At 40.6% G+C, this 20,435-nt stretch overlaps 1 long non-coding RNA gene across 2 annotated transcripts in view; it reads left to right on the top strand.

Annotated features, from left to right (window-relative positions):
- The window catches only part of LOC141083760 (uncharacterized), a 68,159-nt gene that overhangs the window by 24,691 nt on the left and 23,033 nt on the right, over positions 1-20,435 (top strand). For both annotated transcript variants that reach the window (XR_012230821.1, XR_012230820.1), the window contains one exon: positions 16,748-16,869. This is a non-coding gene — a long non-coding RNA (uncharacterized lncRNA). The remainder of the gene's footprint in view (positions 1-16,747; positions 16,870-20,435) is intronic.

Here is a 20,435-nt window from a genome sequence, read left to right as displayed (position 1 = left end):
CTGACTGTTTGCTGGACCATTATGCATACTTGTGGCTTCTGCCTAATATGTTATGGATACTTATTATTGCTGTGGTCCCATATACATTGATTCTATGGACGTATACTTCTTTTGGACATATATATTAATTTTGCTTGATTTTTTCTAGTCCCTGATGTTTTCTGGACGATTGAAGTATCCACTTTGACATTATGTGTCATTTCATTATTTTAATTTGTATTTTGTTGTGTGCTTATGATGTTTGTTATTGATATCTGATTTTGTCCAATATTATATGTTTTGTTTAGATAACCTTGAAAAAGGCCACGATTGGGCCGAAATGTTGGTTTTGTTGAAGATAAAAATTAGTATTTTTTTCACCTCACTAGTCTTTCTACATTTGTGCCATGGGTTTCTCATATTTTTGTACAATCACAGAGTATCACTGGGCTTATGTGAGAGCCAGGGGGCTAACAATAGCTCTTATGGTTTCCATCCTAGTACACTGACAGTTTTGCAATAAAGTTATCCAGAACATTTCTATTACTATGAGCCTAAAAACTAACATGCAGGCAGTTGCTAACTACCTGCCTACTCTACTCAGCATCGGTTTAGATCAGTCCCAGAGCGCTCCTGCTGGTGATTCAGCTGCTCCACATAAACCATGCAGCTTTTCTGCTTCCTGGCATCTGTCAACGGACATGACTGCCGGCATGATGCTGATTGACAGCCAGCTTCCCGTGGTTAGGCAACACCCTGTTAACAGAGCAGAACGAAGAGAAGCCATTGCTCTGGTGACGTGACATCAGCAGAAGCTGCTACGTAAATCACTGGCGCATGCAGTTTGTGACTGTTATTTGCTCGCAAAGATTGGCAACAGGCACAACAGGCAGTTCCTTGGCCAATAGTAAAAAGTTATATAATTCTAGATAAAATACAAAAAAAAACACTTTTTTCTTTACACAAAAAGAGGAACAAGGATACATAATTGGCATAAATTAGAGGTGAGCAAATGAAAGTGGAAATAATTTGTGTTGAATTTTAGGAAATTTGTTGGACCCAGTGAATGCAAACAATTAGTGATTTGATTTGGGTAAAATGCCCATCATTATTTTACATAAATCAAGTGAATTACATGAGCTAGAGAGAGAGAAGGTTCACATGACCTTGGGCGTGGCCTTCCCCAAAATGCCTTGAAGCTATCGCTGAACATGGTATAGTGCAACCAATCCGGAGGGACTATCAGAGTCTGTATAAAACAGAGGCAGTGAATGCAGCAGCCACTTTGTAGTGAATTTGGATAGTGAGAGGACATCATGTTTCACCCTTTAGCCACACAGTTAGGGAAAAAGAGGCTGAAAACACATTACAGATAGTGTCTGTGATGGAACATTCAAAAACAACTACCATACTGTAAGGGAGGGACAGGACTGTAGCCGTGACCTGAATAACTACTATATCCATGTCCAGTCCTTCCCCTACAGAAAAATGTACTCTTCTCTTCTGCATACCTGCATCTCCAGAATCAGCTTCCTCTGGGCACTTCCCAGGCAATAACAGTCCCTCTTCCAGGCGACCCCCAGCAATGGAGATACAGTTCAAGTCAACTTTAACACTTTCTTTACTGAGAATTTCACACGTTACATCCACAGCTGGTACATCAAGACATATACTTGTCTCCTCATCTTTCCCTTTCTGGCTGTCGCTTCTACGCAGTACACGCCCAGACCGAATTGTCCTTGACCGCTTCCCAGTTCTTTCCTGGCCTGACCTCGCCATGATGATGCTTCCTTCTGCCTGTTTCGCCCCAGACTCGAAATCGTTAGTCATCAAGTTTGGTTGCCGCTGGTAAAGCATCCGGCCCATCTGTACCGATCTCGTCGAAGCTCCAACTTCCTTCATTTCAGCTGTCCAACCGATTCCTGCCCTAAAATCATTGGCCCTGGTGATAAGTCACCACATTTTTCCTTTGCTGCACTGGCCCACTGCTATGAGACACAGTGGCCTGGGTAACGTGGGTTGCAGCACTTAAACATTATGGGACTGCCAAGCTGTCTGGGCCTATAGCCCATGTGGACGCTAGGGCACCCTGGCCCCATCTGTCTTCACTTCCTAACCAACTATCCTCTTACTACCCAGCAGCCCCTCCTACAATTAACCCTCCTATCAGTTACAGCTATCAGGCACACTAGTATACCCCCATCTAGTAGCCCTCAACAGAACTACACTTACCCATGTCTACAGGGACTATATACTAAAAGTGCCCTCCTCTAATGTCCCCAAAAGGATGCACTAACTTACCCTAACTGTAACGGCACAACAGACACATTATATTATGCAATAATATGATACAAGAACACAAGACAATATATTACAGCTTTCTACCAAATGGTAACATATACATGTGTCAATACTATTAAAGATGAGCAATAATACATAATTTAAATGTAGCAGTACCGCAGGCATTTATCAAAGACATATTTGTAAACATTAACAACCGGAAAACAACCAGAGGGAAGGGGAGCAAGAAAGACATCAAATCTCACCCCCTTACAATAAGTCTGCCCACAATCAGATATTGAGGTCACTTAGACATTAATAAAGTATTTATTACAGCCCTAGGAGATCTAAGAGTGTCTTACTTGGGATTTGCAGTGAATCTATTCGCAAAAATTATTTTCCAAAAATGTGACAAAACTGATGAATTCTAATTTCAAAAGATTTCTCTAATCTCTAGTATTAATATGTTCATAAGGATCCAAGCTATAAATAATCAAATCAGTAGAATAAAAAATAGCAAAAATTGCTGTTTTTTGTTCCTTTATCTCATAAATAATGGAAAAATTGCAATCAAAATGTCATACGCACCCCAAAATTATACCAATCAAAACGCCATCTCATCCTAATATATGCCTCACAAAAAGGAATTCCACACTAAAGCAGAAAGTTAAAAAAAATCTAGTTTTATTAAATGGGTATAATTACATGTTTCTAATAATAATTACACCCAAATTAAAGGGAAGTAGGGAGCACAATAGACAGGTGGTTACGGGATAAATAAACACAAACTTACAATACCAATCAAATATTGACTACAGACAGTACAATAATGATTATAATAAAAGTATGATAGTTATGGATCATATGGAAAATGAATGAATAACCATTATAAGTGCAAAACATACACATGGGTGAAAGTGTAAGTGCATAAATGTTTGTTTGCATACTAAACAGTAAAAGTCCAAAATGAAGCATATATATCAAATCCATTACATCATGAATACTTACAAGAAGAAGTTGGGAAACTAAGCCCTCATGGAATCCTCCTGCTGCGAAAAACAAGTCCTCATGCAGCTCTGTTTGAATGAGAATTTAAAAGTGGAAACATTAAAACAAATGATTTTTTTAAAGGGATTTTGATGTTCAAAATCAATAAAATATTAAATATAAATGTATTTTTACCCTAAAGCATTGTAAAACTGTAATCTGAAAAATAAACCCCCTAAATTACTTTTATTTTAGTCAACCCCTACCCCCAAAAAAGATAAATGTAACTTAACATTGGGCCTATAACCTGCGGCCACAGCCATCAGGGACTTATTTACAGCGGATGCGGTGGGTGTAGTTGTCCGGCCCGGGTCCTCACATCTCCATGCAATGACATCCCCCTTCATACTTCTGCCGCGGTTCCTGTGCAGGCGTACTTTCTCTGCCCTATTGAGGGCAGAGTAAAGTACTGCAGTGCGCAAGCACTGGGAAAGGCCATAGAGGTCCGGCTCCTACCCACTGCAGTACTTTACTCTGCCCTCAACAGGGCAGAGAAAGTATGCCTGCGCAGGAGGTGCAGCAGAAGTAAAAAGGAGGACGTCATCTCTAGAAGATGGGAGGCGCCAGACCAGACCGCTTCACCCATCAGACCGGACCCCCGGGTGAGTATAATCTAACTCGTTTTTCTTTTCTTTAAGGTTACATCGGGGCTTATCTACAGCATTAAAGAATGCTGTAGATAAGTCCCTGATGGCGGTGGCTGCAGCTTATATGACAAAAATGGGGTGACAGATTCCCTTTAAAACATTCAACTTAAATATACATTGAGGCTGAAAATGTTAAATCTTTTGGAATGTAAGGATGAAAAAGTGAAAGGCCTGACGGTTCAAAAATAGGTGGGCCCTCAAGGGGTAAAAAAAATCTAATGCGGGAATACTCCAGTAGCACTTCCTATATACAGTATGTTGACTTCCTATACAATAAATCCAGAACTAATGATGAGGAATGACAATTACAATTTGCCGATTATGTTTTCTTTTAATTAAATTACCGTCCAAATTTATGTTTTGTTAGCAGAAGGAAAGAAAACTCAGTTTGCATTGAGTTATTTTTTGCCAGAGTGGAAATACAAAATTTCTGGCAGGGTATCAGTAAGGTTCATCCAGTATTTCAATTTAGACGGATACAGCTGGTAACAATCGTGAGGTATATCATCACAGATAGCAATATTCTGTCAGTGTAATACACTGCGATACATTTGTCTGATTTAATAAGCCTTGAAATATTTAAAGAAAACAGAATAGGTCTCTACTAGAATGGCATCCTTCCAATAATCTTGGCTGCAATATTTTGCAAAATATTAAAAAAGAAATCTATTTAAAAATTCGCTTTTAATGTGTTCCGAGGCTGAACAGTGAAAAGAAAAAAAACACACACACACCAAAGAATAGAAATCGTTATAGAGACCAGAAATCATATCATACTTGGCTATGAAAAAAAAGCAAGGATTCGATCAATCATCATATTTGACTATATTGATTGCATACATTATTAAAGCACGCCCATCAAAGTTTTTATCCCCCTTCACCCCCAGCCCATTTTCCATTTTTTTTGTTTTAGTTTCTCGCTCCCCTTCTTCCTAGAGTCATTTTTTTTATTTTTCTGTCAATATGGTCATGTGGGGGCTTGTTTTTTTGTGAGATGACTTGTGCTTTTTTAAACAAAACCATTGAATTTACCATATAATGTACTGGAAAATGGGAAAAAAAATTCCAGGTGTGGTGAAATTGTAAAACAGTGAATTCCACATTTGTTTTTTGAGAATTTTTTTAGAATGTTCATTAAATGCTAAAACTGACCTGCCATTATAATTCTCCAGGTCAATACGAGCTCACAGATACCAAACATGTATAGGTTTTTCAAAGTTTGTAGGTAAAAAAAAAAAGCGCAATTTTCCGAGACCTGTAGCGTCTCCATTTTATGGGCTTATTTTTTCCAAGCCGAGCTGATGTTTTTATTAATACCATTTTGGGGCAGATATGATGTTTATACCGCCTGTTATTGCATTTTATTACATTGGTGCGGCAACTAAAAAAACATAATTCTTGAGTTTCTATTCTTTTTCTTGTTGATAGATCGGACATTTCTGAATACAGCAATACCAAATATGCGTATATGTGTATTTTTGATTTTTTTATTAGTATTATTATTGCTTTCTGCATGGGGCAAAAAGGGGGTAATTTGAACTTTTATATTTTCTTAATATTTTTAAAATTTTCTTTTTTATACTTTTTACTTGCTTCAGTAGTCTCTTTAGAAGACTTGAAGCTGCGATCTTCTTCTACGATCAAAGCGGATCAGCAATGACAAGCACGGTGGTCTGCTGGAGACCCCCATTTATCATGCCAACCTATCGGCACCCTACGATCATGTGACAGGGGCACCGATGGGAGTGGTTTGTGACGCGCTTCCGAAGAGCTCATGTTAACAGCCAAAGGTGGATCGCGATTCTACTCATGCCCGTTAGGGGCACATGACAGCTGTCATGAGCCAGATAAAGAAGCGAGCTCTACGCCGGAGAACACATCAAAGGGAGGAAGGTGCCCTATGACATACCTATACTTCATAGGTCATAAAAGGGTTAAGATGAAAGTCTAGAAACATTTTTATTTATTTAGCATTTTCAATTACTGCATAAATAATTGCTGTTTTTGTGAGAACGCCAAATCTAGCAGTTACAGTAGGAGCCTGGTTATGTTAATCAGTTTGGCTCTTGCATCTGATCATGCTGGTAAAGAAGTGATCTATGCTTGTGACAGGTTGATATTTTTATGTCATATGACATTAAGGGGTGAAAACCAAAATAGCTTTGGTTCTTGAGAGGTTAATAGGAATAAACAGTGAGGACTCATAAAAATTTTTTGATTTTCTCATTTACGAGAAAAACAGACCTATTAATAATAATTAGATTTTGATCAGAGTTTGATCAGAATGTGGTCCAAGTGTTATAAAAAAAAAAGTTTATCTACCTCCATTCTGACAGCAAGTGAGAATCGATGTACACTTGGATGGCATCCGTGTGATGTCCGATTATTTCACGGACCCATTGACATGCATTGCCGACCTTGATACTGCTGACATATGTAACATATCAGGACTTATTATTAGAGTTGAGCGACTTTGGTCGGATCGGGTTTCATGAAACAAAATTTGTTTCAGATGAAACTGGTCCGACTAGGGCAAAAAAAGTCGGAGTTTCGTCCGAAACCCGACCCCAATGCAAGTCAATGGGAAATAAAAGTCGGCATTGAGTGGATGAATGTCACTGTTATTTCCCATTGACTGGCATTGTGGTCGGGTTTCGGACAAAACTCCGAATTTTTTTGCCCTAGTCGGTCCAGTTTCATCTGAAACAAATTTTGTTTCATGAAACCCGATCCGACAAAAGTCGCTCAACTCTACTTATTATAAGTGAAGGGAGGACTTTACACTAGCCTGACAGCAGATGACGATGGTGTGAAGTTATATGTTTGCTGTATTGTGGGGAGGGAAGTTCTCTATTGCTGTTGTTACTTTTACTTTCGCTTTTGAGTGTATTATGCCAGCAGCACGGACTGCGTGCTACTGAATTCTTATCTCATGTTTACCCATATGAAGTAAATACTGTTTACTCAAGATAAATTGCTCAGTGAAGTTCATTTATGTACCGGTGGTCATTCTCAGAAGATACACTCTGCAACAGATCCAACCCTCAGAAAATAATCAGACATGTCTCTGGGATTTTCTGCAGATGTGACTGGCCCCATAGACTCTCACAGGTACGAGTGCTATCAGTGAAAACCACAGATGTCTGAATGAGACCTAATACCTATCTCAACTTTGGATGGTGATCTGCTTAGTCACAGGAATGTGGCTCTAATTTTTCCACAGTGAAAAGTGGTGCTCATATTACTTATTTCATCATTTATATAATCATTAAATTAATACAACTTATTTTGTCAGCAGTATTATAAGAAGCCATTTTCAGACTTTTATGCTCCATCATTAAAATCACAAATTTTATTTATGATGACATTATTTATGCAGCCGTTAGATAGATACAAATGAAACAATCCCCGGTATGTGTTTTCTTAGTCACAAAGCTTTGAAATTGTATTATTTTCAGAGGTTTCTCATGAAAAATGCAAGAAAAAGAATAAATTATAACCCATTTACCAGAAAAGAGAGATCTATGGATAACTTTCTGTATATTTTTAATATTTAATCTATAATCCAATAAACACTTACGTCACAATTAGAGTTGAGCGATACCGTCCGATACTTCAAAGTATCGTATCGGATGGTATCGGCCGATCTTTAAAAAAAGTATCGGTATCGCCGATTCCGATACCGGAAGTCCCATTCAAGTCTATGGGACTTCCGGTATCGGAATAAGAAAAACCCTTTCCTGCCCTTGTACAGCCTCTCTGGGGTCTGTACGGGCCTTTCGGGGGGCTGTGCCGGCCTGCCAGGGGGTCTGTGCAGGCTCCGGTGGTCTGTGCCGGCCTGCCGGTGGTCTGTGCCGGCCTGCCGGTGGTCTGTGCAGGCTCCGGGGGGCTGTGCCGGCCTGCCGGGGGGCTGTGCCGGCTCCGGGGGTCTGTGCAGGCATCGTCCGATGGGACTACAAGTCCCATCGGGCGATGCCTGCTACCATGACAGTGATTGACACATTAGCCAATGATGGGACAGTAGTAGTCCCATCATCCGGCTAATGTGTTAAATGTAAAAAAAAAAAAAAAAAAAAAAAAAAAAAAATTACATGCTACATACATACAACGTGCATACTACATACATGCTACATTCATACTACATACTACATACATGCTACATACATACTACATATATACTACATGCATGCTACATACATACTGCATGCTACATACATACCACATACATACTACATACATACTACATATATACTACATGCATGCTACATACATACTACATGCTACATACATACCACATACATACTACATATATACTACATGCATGCTACATACATACTACATGCTACATACATACCACATATATACTACATACATACTACATATATACTGCATGCTACATACATACTACATATATACTACATGCAACATACATACTACATGCTACATACATACCACATACATACTACATACATACTACATACATACTACATGCTACATACATACTACATGCTACATACATACTACATATATACTACATTCATGCTACATACATACTACATACATACTACATGCTACATACATACCACATATATACTACATACATACAATACATTCATACAATACATACATAGACATACAGTACATATAACATAGAGTAACATACTTACCAATACTTGTCACATTGTTCCCCGAAGCCATTGTCGTCTACGGAATAAATATTAACATAACAAACCACAAAAATACTCACCCACGATCCGAAGCAGTCCACGAGTGTGTCCCACGACGATCTTGGGTAGAGAACTGCAGCATCAGATGATGCTGCCGTTCTCTACGGGCTGCAGGAATCCAATGACGGAAGGTAGGTATCCTTCCGCACTGTATTCCTCCGCCACTTAAAAAAAAAAAGTCCCTAGTCTCACTTTATGCCATTGCTGTGTGGGAAATTCCCACACAGCAATGGCATAAAGTGAGACTAGGGACTTTTTTTTTTTAAGTGGCGGAGGAATACAGTGCGGAAGGATACCTACCTTCCGTCATTGGATTCCTGCAGCCCGTAGAGAACGGCAGCATCATCTGATGCTGCAGTTCTCTACCCAAGATCGTCGTGGGACACACTCGTGGACTGCTTCGGATCGTGGGTGAGTATTTTTGTGGTTTGTTATGTTAATATTTATTCCGTAGACGACAATGGCTTCGGGGAACAATGTGACAAGTATTGGTAAGTATGTTACTCTATGTTATATGTACTGTATGTCTATGTATGTATTGTATGAATGTATTGTATGTATGTAGTATATATGTGGTATGTATGTAGCATGCATGTAGTATATATGTAGTATGTATGTAGCATGAATGTAGTATATATGTAGTATGTATGTAGCATGTAGTATGTATGTAGCATGTAGTATGTATGTAGTATGTATGTGGTATGTATGTAGCATGTAGTATGTATGTAGCATGCATGTAGTATATATGTAGTATGTATGTAGCATGCAGTATATATGTAGTATGTATGTAGTATATATGTGGTATGTATGTAGCATGTAGTATGTATGTAGCATGCATGTAGTATATATGTAGTATGTATGTAGCATGTAGTATGTATGTGGTATGTATGTAGCATGTAGTATGTATGTAGCATGCATGTAGTATATATGTAGTATGTATGTAGCATGCAGTATATATGTAGTATGTATGTAGTATATATGTAGTATGTATGTAGTATGTATGTAGTATGTATGTAGCATGCAGTATGTATGTAGTATGTATGTAGTATATATGTAGTATGTATGTAGCATGCATGTAGTATGTATGTAGTATGTATGTAGTATATATGTAGTATGTATGTAGCATGTAGTATGTATGTAGTATTTTTTTTTTTTTTTTAACATTTAACACATTAGCCGGATGATGGGACTACTACTGTCCCATCATTGGCTAATGTGTCAATCACTGTCATGGTAGCAGGCATCGCCCGATGGGACTTGTAGTCCCATCGGACGATGCTTGCACAGACCCCCGGACATCAGCACAGCCCCCCGGCAGGCCGGCACAGCCCCCCGGCAGGCCGGTACAGACCCCCACAGGGTGCACAGACCACCGGCAGGCCGGCACAGCCCCCCGGCAGGCCGGTACAGACCCCGGGCAGTCCACACAGCCCCCCGGCAGGCCGGCACAGCCCCCCGGCAGGCCGGCAGAGACCCCCGGAAGGCCCGAAATGACGGCGCATCATGATGCGCACACACCGCGCATCATGATGACGTCAGGCCGTCAATCAACTGAACTTCCGATTCCGATGCCGAATTCCGATATTGAAAAAATATCGGAAGTCGGTATCGGAATTCCGATACAGCAAGTATCGGCCGATACCCGATACTTGCGGTATCGGAATGCTCAACACTAGTCACAATAAATTCCTTTTACATTTTTTGCCTTAAAGCTGAAAACTTTAAACAGCAAAATAAAAAAAATATCCTGGAATTATGTAAAGCTTCTTAAGTGAAGGCCTCACGCCATGTTTCATAAAGAAATGCCTCAGTTCATTCAAACAGAAAAGCAAAACATTCTCAATTTCTCATATTTCCTGGTCTAAATTTTGATTGATTCTATCCTTAAAAACTGAAGAGCTCATGTTAATTTATAGATTCTCTTTATTGTTAAAGAAATATCTGTAGTTTTCTTACATAGTGATTCACACTCAAAGAAAGATGCGGAAACTGTCATAATTCCAATCTAGCAATTGAGGGACCCCCTCTAATGTATTGATGGTATGAACATGGAATGATTGTGAACGTGCAAAATACTTTATTTTCTTAGGCCTCTTTCACACATCAGTTTTTCGCCATCAGGCGCGATCCGGCTTTTTTTTGTAAAACCGGATCCAGCGAAATGCAATGCCGGATCCAGTTTTTCCCCTTTGACTTGCATTAGCGCCGGATCGCGCCGGATGGCATTGCGTTTCATCCGTTTTTTGCCGGATCCGGCTACTTGTCTCATTCCGGCGTCTGGAAAAAACGGCTACTGTAACGTTTTTTGTCTCAGGCGAAAAAGCCGGAAGCTTTTTGCCACAATGAAAGTCTATGGGCGCCGGATCCAGAAAAATACGGATCCAGCCACCGGATCCGTTTTTTTATGTCTGCGCATGCTCAGATGCAATTGGCCAGCCCCCAGGAAACAGATATAACCTGCTAGACGGATCCGGCAGAAAAACGGATCCGTTTCTACAGTTCTCCAAAATTTATGCCGGATCCGTTTTTTCTAAAAATAGCCGGATCCTGCCTGACGGCAAAAAACTGATGTGTGAAAGTAGCCTAATACTTGATAAAAGCTATAATCGCTACAGATGAGATGATCCATCTGTGGAAAATTGAGTTTATGTTGAATTTTTTCAGCTCTGCTGAAGTATCAGAGAGTGGGCTAATATCATTTTGTGTTGCCGCACAACTTCCCCATAATGTCCTGCGACAATGACATCTAGCAGATTATCACACATTGTACAGTGGAGGTCAGCACTGGGGCCATCACAAATTAGCAGCTCCCAGTGGAACACAGTTTGTAGGGCAGAGTCATTTTCCATCTCAAAGTCACTGGGTACGTCTGTCTCTCCTGTAGAGTGTAAGCTCTTATGGTCAGTGGGGTCTTCTCTCTCTTCTGTAGAGTGTAAGCTCCTATGGTCAGAGGGGTCCTCTCTCTCTCCTGTACAGTGTAAGCTCTTATGGTCAGCAGGATCCTCTCTCTCTCTCCTGTACAGTGTAAGCTCTTATGGTCAGTGGGGTCCTCTCTCTCTTCTGTAGAGTGTAAGCTCTTATGGTCAGAGGGGTCCTCCCTCTCTCCTGTAGAGTGTAAGCTCTTATGGTAAGTTGAGTCCTCTCTCTCTCCTGTAGAGTGTAAGCTCTTTTGGTCAGTGGGGCCCTCTCTCCTGTAGAGTGTAAGCTCTTATGATCAGCGGGATCCTCTCTTCTGTGGAATGTGAGCTCTTATGATCAGCTGTGTCCTCTCTTTCTCTCTGTAGAGTGTAAGCTCTTATGGTCAGTGGGGACCTCTCAACTGTAGAGTGTAAGCTCTTATGGTCAGTGAGTTCCTCTATCTCTCCTGTAGAGTGTAAGCTCTTGTGGTCAGTGAGATCCTCTATCTTTTCTGTAGAGTGTAAGCTCTTTTATGGTCAGCAAGGTCCTCTCTCCTGTAGAGTGTAAGCTCTTATGGTCAGCAGGGTCCTTTCTTTCTCTCCTGTAGAATGTAAGCTCTTATGGTCAGTGAGCTTCTCTCTCTCGCCTGTAGAGTGTAATCTATTTTGGTCAGTGGGGTTCTCTCTCTCTCCTGTAGAGTGTAAGCTCTTTTGGTCAGTGGAGTTCTCTCTCTCTCCTGTAGAGAGTAATCTCTTTTAGTCAGTGGGGTTCTCTCTCTCTCCTGTAGAGTGTAATCTCTTTTGGTCAGTGGGGTTCTCTCTCTCACCTGTAGAGTGTAAGCTCTTATGATCAGCAGGATCCTCTCTCTCTCCTCTGTAGAACGTAAGCTCTTATAATCAGCTGTGTCCTCCTTTTCTCTCCTCTTTCCCACATGTATTATCCAAGCAATTACAAGTTTTTCAGTATGGAAATTTGCTGAAATATATTTGCCACAAATCAATTTTTTTGGCAAATTCAAAGTCGGCAAATTTGAATTTCAAAAGGCTCACTCAATTTCTAATAGCGACCCAATTCATTATAAAGTCAATGAATCAAAGCCAGTCTATTGCCATTTAGGTCCAAATGATTGTTGTGCAGAATAGCAAGAACAAGCTTAATATTTGGCTTCATGACCAATCTGAAAATTACAAGATTTAAATATTTATTTGATTTTTAAAAAAAATATGTTCAATATAAAAACCTGATTTAAACGATAGTTCATTTCTGCTGACTCATTCCTAGTACGGACTGTAAAAAATAATAGACATAAGATAGAAATAAAATACAATAATTTAGATGGCAATTTGAATATGGTCATACAATAGAATGTCCAATATGAAAATCAAGTATTGGTGATTAATAAAACCAAATAAGATCTTTAAGGGAGATGTCCTTGATATATTGTGAATTGTCTTCATCAGAGGATCAGAGAACGCTAGTTAAGGGCCTGTCACACTAAGCAATATCTCTAGCAATATCGCTATAACTTGTAACATTATAGCGATATTGCTAGCGATATCGCTGTGTGTGATACTTACCTACGACCGGCTCCCCCGCTGCTTATCGCGCGAGATCAGGCTGGACCGTTTCTCGTCGTCAGCTTCCTGCGGCGCTTCCTGTGGAGAGACGAGCGACGCGTGGAGCCCGGCGGGAGGATGCAGGATCGCCTCGTCTGACAGGTAAGTAGCGACCCCCATCCCCAGTGATGTCGCTGGTGAGATCTGCCTGTGTGGCAGCTCACTAGCGACCACTTAGCGATGTACCAGCGATCCTGACCGCGTCATATCGCTGGTCGGGATCGCTGGTGCATCGCCAAGTGTGACAGTACCTTTACTACAAGAAAAAAAACTATTGGAAACACAGGATTTGTAGCAACCGTCCACTTCACCTTTTTTTGATAAAAAAAAAAGTATTAAAAACTCTGTGTTATTTAAATTCACTTTTTGCTTTTTATTTACTTAGTTACAGCAGGATTTTTGCTCATTTTTTCTCTTGTCGGTTTTGTATGTTTTGTGGCCATTGTGAACATGCATTTATGTTCTGCATGTGTACCAACTCAAGTCAGGCTCAATTTTTGTGTTTTTTCTTTGTATACTTTGCATTGTTGCATGCTATTTTCTGAACACAAGACATCACAATTTACGCTTAAGAGTCAAAACAGTGATTACAATCCCCCCTCCGATCATGAGACAAGCTGTGCTCTCAATCTTGAAGGTGAGAATGGGAACTCACAATGTGGCAGCTCCTGTGATATATTCACATTCATGTTCTGCACAGGAGAAGAAATGCATAAATTGTGGATAGTTGAAGCCAAGAAACTTACAGTCCCTTTAATGTGCACACTTTGAACAGGAAAACACAAGGGCTGTTTCTATTTCGGTTGACTCAGTTCTCTACATAATTGTGGCTCCCTGCCGTGGGCAACCGAAACCTGCGCAGTTTTCTAGTACAGGTCTCATGGGTAATGCGATTCACTCAAGGGTACAGAAGTAATGACGCAGCATATAAGACGTCTGGTTCACATTTAGTTTGTCTGTACCTCTGGAGTCTTATAGAAAAGGCACAGACATACAGAATCCCCTGCAAGTAATCATCTCTCCTGCAACGCAGCCCAAATAAATAGATTATGGAGTCACGGAACATAACGAAATCTTGTTGGCCTCTACACATTTTGTTCTGAATGCATTATGCAAAAGCATCACTTTATGATTAATTAAAATGGTTATTATGGAAACAAAGATGGAATAAAATAACTAGGATCACATTAACAGAACAAAATTATTCATGAGAACATGGGACATTGGTAGAAGTTGCAACTGTAGTTGTTATTTCTTCCCTACAAAATTGTATTGTTTTCGATGAGGAGAAATCGCTGGGATTTGTCTAAAGAGATATATCCATGAAAAATCAACGCCTGTCCTTAAAACATGTCAGAAATTCAATGTCCAAGCTACTGTAAAGAAAGCCAATATTGGGTAGAGTACTGATCTCTAGAGGTGTACCTGTGGGGTGTGCAGAGGACACATTCACATTGGGCTGTAGTGGGTTTTCTGGGACTTTAACAGTGATCTTCTATCCTTAGAATAGGTCATCTATGTCTGATCAGCTGTTTCAGGTGTTGGCGGCTCAGTTACAGAGCTGCACAGCACAGCTTTGTCGACTGTCTAGTGGCAGCAGCCAAGTACTACACATCCGCCCCGTATTCAGATCAATAAGAAGTAGAAATGCAGTATCTGGCTGTGACCACTTTTCCATTGATGGAGTTATGTTGTGCAGCTCTGTAACTGAGAAGGTCTGGTAGCCGCTGAACAGCTGTCGGGTTTTGCACCCCCTCCGATCAGACATTGATGACCTATCCTACAGATGGGCCATCAATGCTAAAGTCCTGGACAACCCCTTTAATGCCTGACAATACCATAAAACCTGTGTGTCACATAAATAGACACCAGTATTATAGATGGATTGGACAGGAGTGGGGGCCTGTGTTAAAGATTTTGCGTTGGGGCCCACAAAGCTTTCAGTTACGTCTCTACTGACCTCATTTGTGGTCAGGGTCACTTTTCAGACAAAGCAAATGGTGAATATGCTCCTGGCCCCTTCTGCTTGTCAGTAGTGACACCACACAATATTATTACACAGAAAGGGAAAAGGGGCGCTGTGTCGGATGTGATAGAATTCAGCCCAACGCATCCATTGTAGTACAATGCAGCCCCATTGCAATATAATGCACCCCAATTGCAGTATAATGCACCCCCATAGCAGTATAATGCACCGCCATAGTATAATCCAGCTCCATAGTATATGACGAGTAGGGAGCTTAAAATTAGAGTCCGAGAGCATTGTCTTGATGTTGATAAGGCCAAAAATGCCACTGACATTATTGCCTTAAAAACCCTCCCCAGGCACTTAGAAAATTCCATCAAAGCAACTCGAGATTGCTTCAGATCAAGGGCATTGATTCCATTGATTTGGGTCCTAGAGGGGGGGATATCAGCAAGAGACTTGCCAAAAAAGAATGCCAGTGGATATATAGACTGGGCACATTGACTCCCCAGGGGCTCAATGAAAGTTTTGGGTATGGTGCTTTTCTGTAAATTTTGTTTATTTTTGGACTTTAGTGACTCCTAGGTGGGTAGTGGGGTAGGGGGGTTATTCTTGTTTTTATTTAATCTTTTTTCTATTTTTTACTCACATGATTTTATTTTTCAGTTTTTAGTCATTGCCATTATTATGGTTGAATATATCATTTCATGTGACGGAACAATTTCCATTGCCATCAGTATGGTTGAATATACCATTTTGGGTTGAATATACTATCTTGTGAGATGGATAAATTGACATCTATGTGCATCAATTAAAGATGAGAAGACAAACATCATTCAGCAATGTGTTGGTCTAATAATATAGTCCATGTTAACATCTCTATTGGGGTCTGATTTTTTATTTTTTACTTTTTATTAATATAATTCACTATTTATAATTGGTTGTATAGACATTGTATAAATAGTATGTACATCACTTGATATCATAGCACCTTATTAATGTAATAGTTATATATATTTTAGTCTATGACTAAATGATTTCCATGGTAATTATAGGCATGTCACTAAAGTTACTTTTTAATGTGTATATATATTCATTATATTTATATATGGATTGGTCACTAATTTTCTCATATTGATATTTTTTGCTCATATACCCTTTGGATATTACTGTGTATATTGTATCTTAATAGTAATGCTTTGGCATTTCACATTTATTTCTTTTTTGACCATTTAAACATGTCCATTAGGTCATTTAATCACATTGGATGGTGCGCATGCGCAGTTCTTGACCTAGGCTGGAGAGGTGGGGATACTCCTTGGTGTTCCCTGGGCTGCTTACGTCATCTGTTGATTGCGTGGCAGCGGGGAGCGCATGAGCGCCTGCACACTTCTCCCTTATTTCATAGCAGGCCAGAAGAACTAGCGCATGCGCCGTTAAGAGCCAATAGTGTTCTCAGCCTACTTCATGATTAATTTTTTAGCCGGGAATAGAGCATGCGTGGTAGCGGTGTTTGGCTGTCAGCCGCTGATTACGGCTGTGAGAAACTGAGCATGCGTCATGACACTGATGTCGTTATCCAATTAGATCATGGACACTGACTATTTAAACCGGCAGTCCCCCTTCCCTGACTGCACCTCCCGAAGAAGCGGTAGTGAAACGCGCATCAGGGCTGAAGGATACCCGGGGGACTTCATGCCAGCTTTACGGTATGATCAATCTTTGGTACCGCTTTAATATGTGCTGTGCTAGAGCCATTTATGACTTTTAAATGTATGATAGCCGCATGTCATGGCACTCATGCTTATTTTGGATTTGCTTCAAGCAGCTGTTTTTTTCACATGTTAGCATTTTAGCCATGTGGAGTTCAAAGACATGCATTCACTATAAAATTTGGATTGCTTAACCTTATTCAGCCATATTAATGAACTAACTAATGAACTAAAGTTCCTCAGTCATGCATGATTTTGCATATTTTATGAACTTATGGTCATAATTACATATTTTCTTATGCAATTAAGTGAATGGGCCCTTGTTACATCTCAGTAGCTTATATATATGCGCGATTTTGCACAGTGAAACACGTTTACTTTGCCAGATGACATCAGTTTTGTTGGCATTTTGTAGAGATACCCTATAGGTGATTTAGTCCCTCTTTCATGGACATGCACACCTCTTGTACCACTTGTTTTTAATAATGTTGTTTAATAAAAATGAAACTTTAAATTGTACCATTATCTTTGGAGCCTATTATTATAGTTTGTGAGTACGCAAACCGTGAATAATTAAACCCACATAGTAGTATAATGCACCCACATAGCAGTACAATGCACCCCCATAGTAGTATAAAACACCTCCATTGTAGTACAATGCAGCCCCATTGCAATATAATGCACCCCATTGCAGTATAATGCACCCCATAGCAATATAATGCACCCCCATAGTATAATGCAGTTCCATAGTATAATGCACCCCCATAGGAGTATAATGCCCCCATAGGAGTATAACGGACCCCCATAGTGTATTATGCACCCTATAGTGCTATAATGCACCCCCTAGTATAATGCATCCCCATAGGAGTATAATGCACCCCCATAGTATAATGCAGCCCCTTTCCCTCCCTCCCCCATCCATAGCTGTATAATGCACCCCCATTACCAGTATGACAACTTTACAAAAAAAGTTTTTCCTTACCTGGCTGAGCTCCAGCAGCGGCCTCCTCACCAATTCAGATGAGGCACGCGATGTCGTTCCGGCGACTTGTTAGCACTTGTTAAATGCCGCTGTCAGCGTTTGACAGTGGCATTTAACTAGTTAATAGCCGCGGATGGATCGTGATTCCAATCGCAGCTATGGCGTGTAGAGCAGTCTCATCTCCCAATGTGACTGTTCTACACATGAGATCGTTGTGGGACACTTGTTATTTAGGACTACGGTGGACCAGGGAGTATTTATGGTGGTTTATTATTTTATTTTTATTACAGGAGATCGAGTGCGTCGAGGACTAGCTGTTTTTTCTTCTATTCAACGCTACTACTTTCTAATCATAGGCTCATGCTGTCACTGTATATGTGACAGCAGACATAGCCGGATGGGAGTAGAATTCCCATCAGATGATGCCTGCCTACACACAGACATCCACACACACACACACAGACCCGCACACAGCCGCACACACACCCGCAGACACATGAAGACTCACAGATACACACAGACACCCGCACATATTCTCCGCTCACACATGGTCTCCGCCCACACAGTCTTCCTCCTGCCTTTCTGCAGCATTTTCCGCATGCACATCTACAGCAAATCCGCAGACCTTTTTACACCTGCGATCTGCTGTAGATTTGACTGACTCAATGGAAGTCAATGGGTGCAGAAACACTGCAGATCCACAAAAAGAATTGACATGCTGCGGAAAATAAAATGTTGCGAATTGGTGCGGATTTTTCCGCAGCATGTGCACACCAATTCTGGATTCCCATTGATTAACATTGGTTGTGCACTACACTGCGGTGCAAATCCGCGCATCAAAAATGCTGTGGATCCGCAACTAACTGCACAATGTGTGCACATAGCCTTAGGGGGTAAGTGCGCAAATTAGCATCGGGTGAGTTTTCAGCTTGGCATTTATCCCTGGTCATGTTGCAAGGTTTTTAAATGTTCAGACATTGACATAGGTGGTACTTGGCAATATAGTTTCTTTCATTAGCTGACGAAAGGAATGTGTTTGTATTTTATGTGAAGAGGCAGTGTTTATGACTATTTTGACACTAAGGCTGGAGTCACACACAACGATGAAAAAAATGGTCCGATTTTAACGGTCCGAAATCGCACAAAGGTATCTTAACCTGTGATCCGTTTTTGATGCGATTTTAATCGCATGTAAGGATCCGTTTCACATCCGTCTGCCGATTTTTTATCTGACCATTCCAAAATTGACAAATAACGGTTTTTAGGCATGAAACTCATTTAAAAAAATCATTGCACCCTATATTTATGGCCTCTCCTACAGGTGTGAAGCTGCTACCTTTGAAATACAGTCACTGATTGGATATGGTTAGCTCTGCTTTGTGCTAAACATGACAGACAGGCTCACTTTTAACACCACTGAGCGTGTTCTTTTTATTGGGTTTTATCCCGACGTTATGGGGAGCAATACCCTGTGATTGTGAGGAGGCGTAGGCGAATGTGGGTCCATCCCCTTTTGCTATGAAGGATATCTAAAGGCCATTTCCACCGTCTCTATACATCTCTGCGTAGTCATCCGGAGAAGTTCTATCAATATTGTCAGATGAGCCTTGCGACCTTTGATATTTTGCTGGAGATTGTGCGCCCTGGGATCATGTTTCAGGACACGAGGATGCGCAAAGCTATTTCTGCAGAGGAGCGTCTACTCCTCACCTTACGGTATGTCTCAAACCAATATGTTGATGATGTGCGAAGCTGCATATTTATTTAACACACCTTGAATCTTATTTCGTATTGCCCTATTATCTTAAATGATGTAGAAATCATTTACCAAAAAAATTTGTATGCTTGTGGCTTACGTAACCAAGCCATGGCATGTAATGTAATGTTCATGATGCCTACTTTAGACTTCCTCGACTTTAAATGTTTTTGAAACTGTATCTGATGTTTGTTGGGCTGTGTACTCAATGTTTTTTATTTTCCTTTTTTTTTAGGTTCCTTTCAACTGGCCTTTCATATGCTGGTCTGCATTTATAATTTTTATCTCGTATCTCCCGTGGATTTGAGGACACGTGCCAGTTTCCACAATGTATTGGAGCCCTAGATGGGAAGCACATCCGTGTGCGTAAGCCGCCCAACTCAGGGTCCCAATTCTATAATTATAAACAATATTTTTCAGTAGTATTGTTGGCTTTGGTTGACACTCACTACAGGTTTATAATTGTAGATATTGGGGCCTATGGAAGAACTGGAGACTCCAGAGTCTTCACTTCTTCCATTATGGGTCGGCGGCTGCGTAACAATGAGCTTGACCTACCACCACCACGTCAACTTCCTAACTCAAATATGGAACAGGTTATGTTATTGTAGCAGATGAGGCATTTCAATTGAGCAGACATGTCATGAGGCCATATCCACTACGAACCCTTGACCACCGGCGGAGAATATTTAACTATCGCCTATCACGTGCTCGGCGACTGGTGGAGTGTGCCTTTGGCATTCTTACTGCCAAATGGAGGGTCCTACAGTCCGCAATTCAGCTGAGTGAAGCTAATGTCAATGAAGTTATTAAAGCCTGTGTTGT

This window comes from Dendrobates tinctorius, unplaced genomic scaffold (genome assembly GCF_039654945.1).
Source record: "Dendrobates tinctorius isolate UK_male_01 unplaced genomic scaffold, ASM3965494v1 ptg000021l, whole genome shotgun sequence".
NCBI classification, from domain to species: Eukaryota; Metazoa; Chordata; class Amphibia; order Anura; family Dendrobatidae; genus Dendrobates; species Dendrobates tinctorius.
Note: the sequence above shows the minus strand (reverse complement) of the source record. Positions and strands in the feature narration are given on the sequence as shown.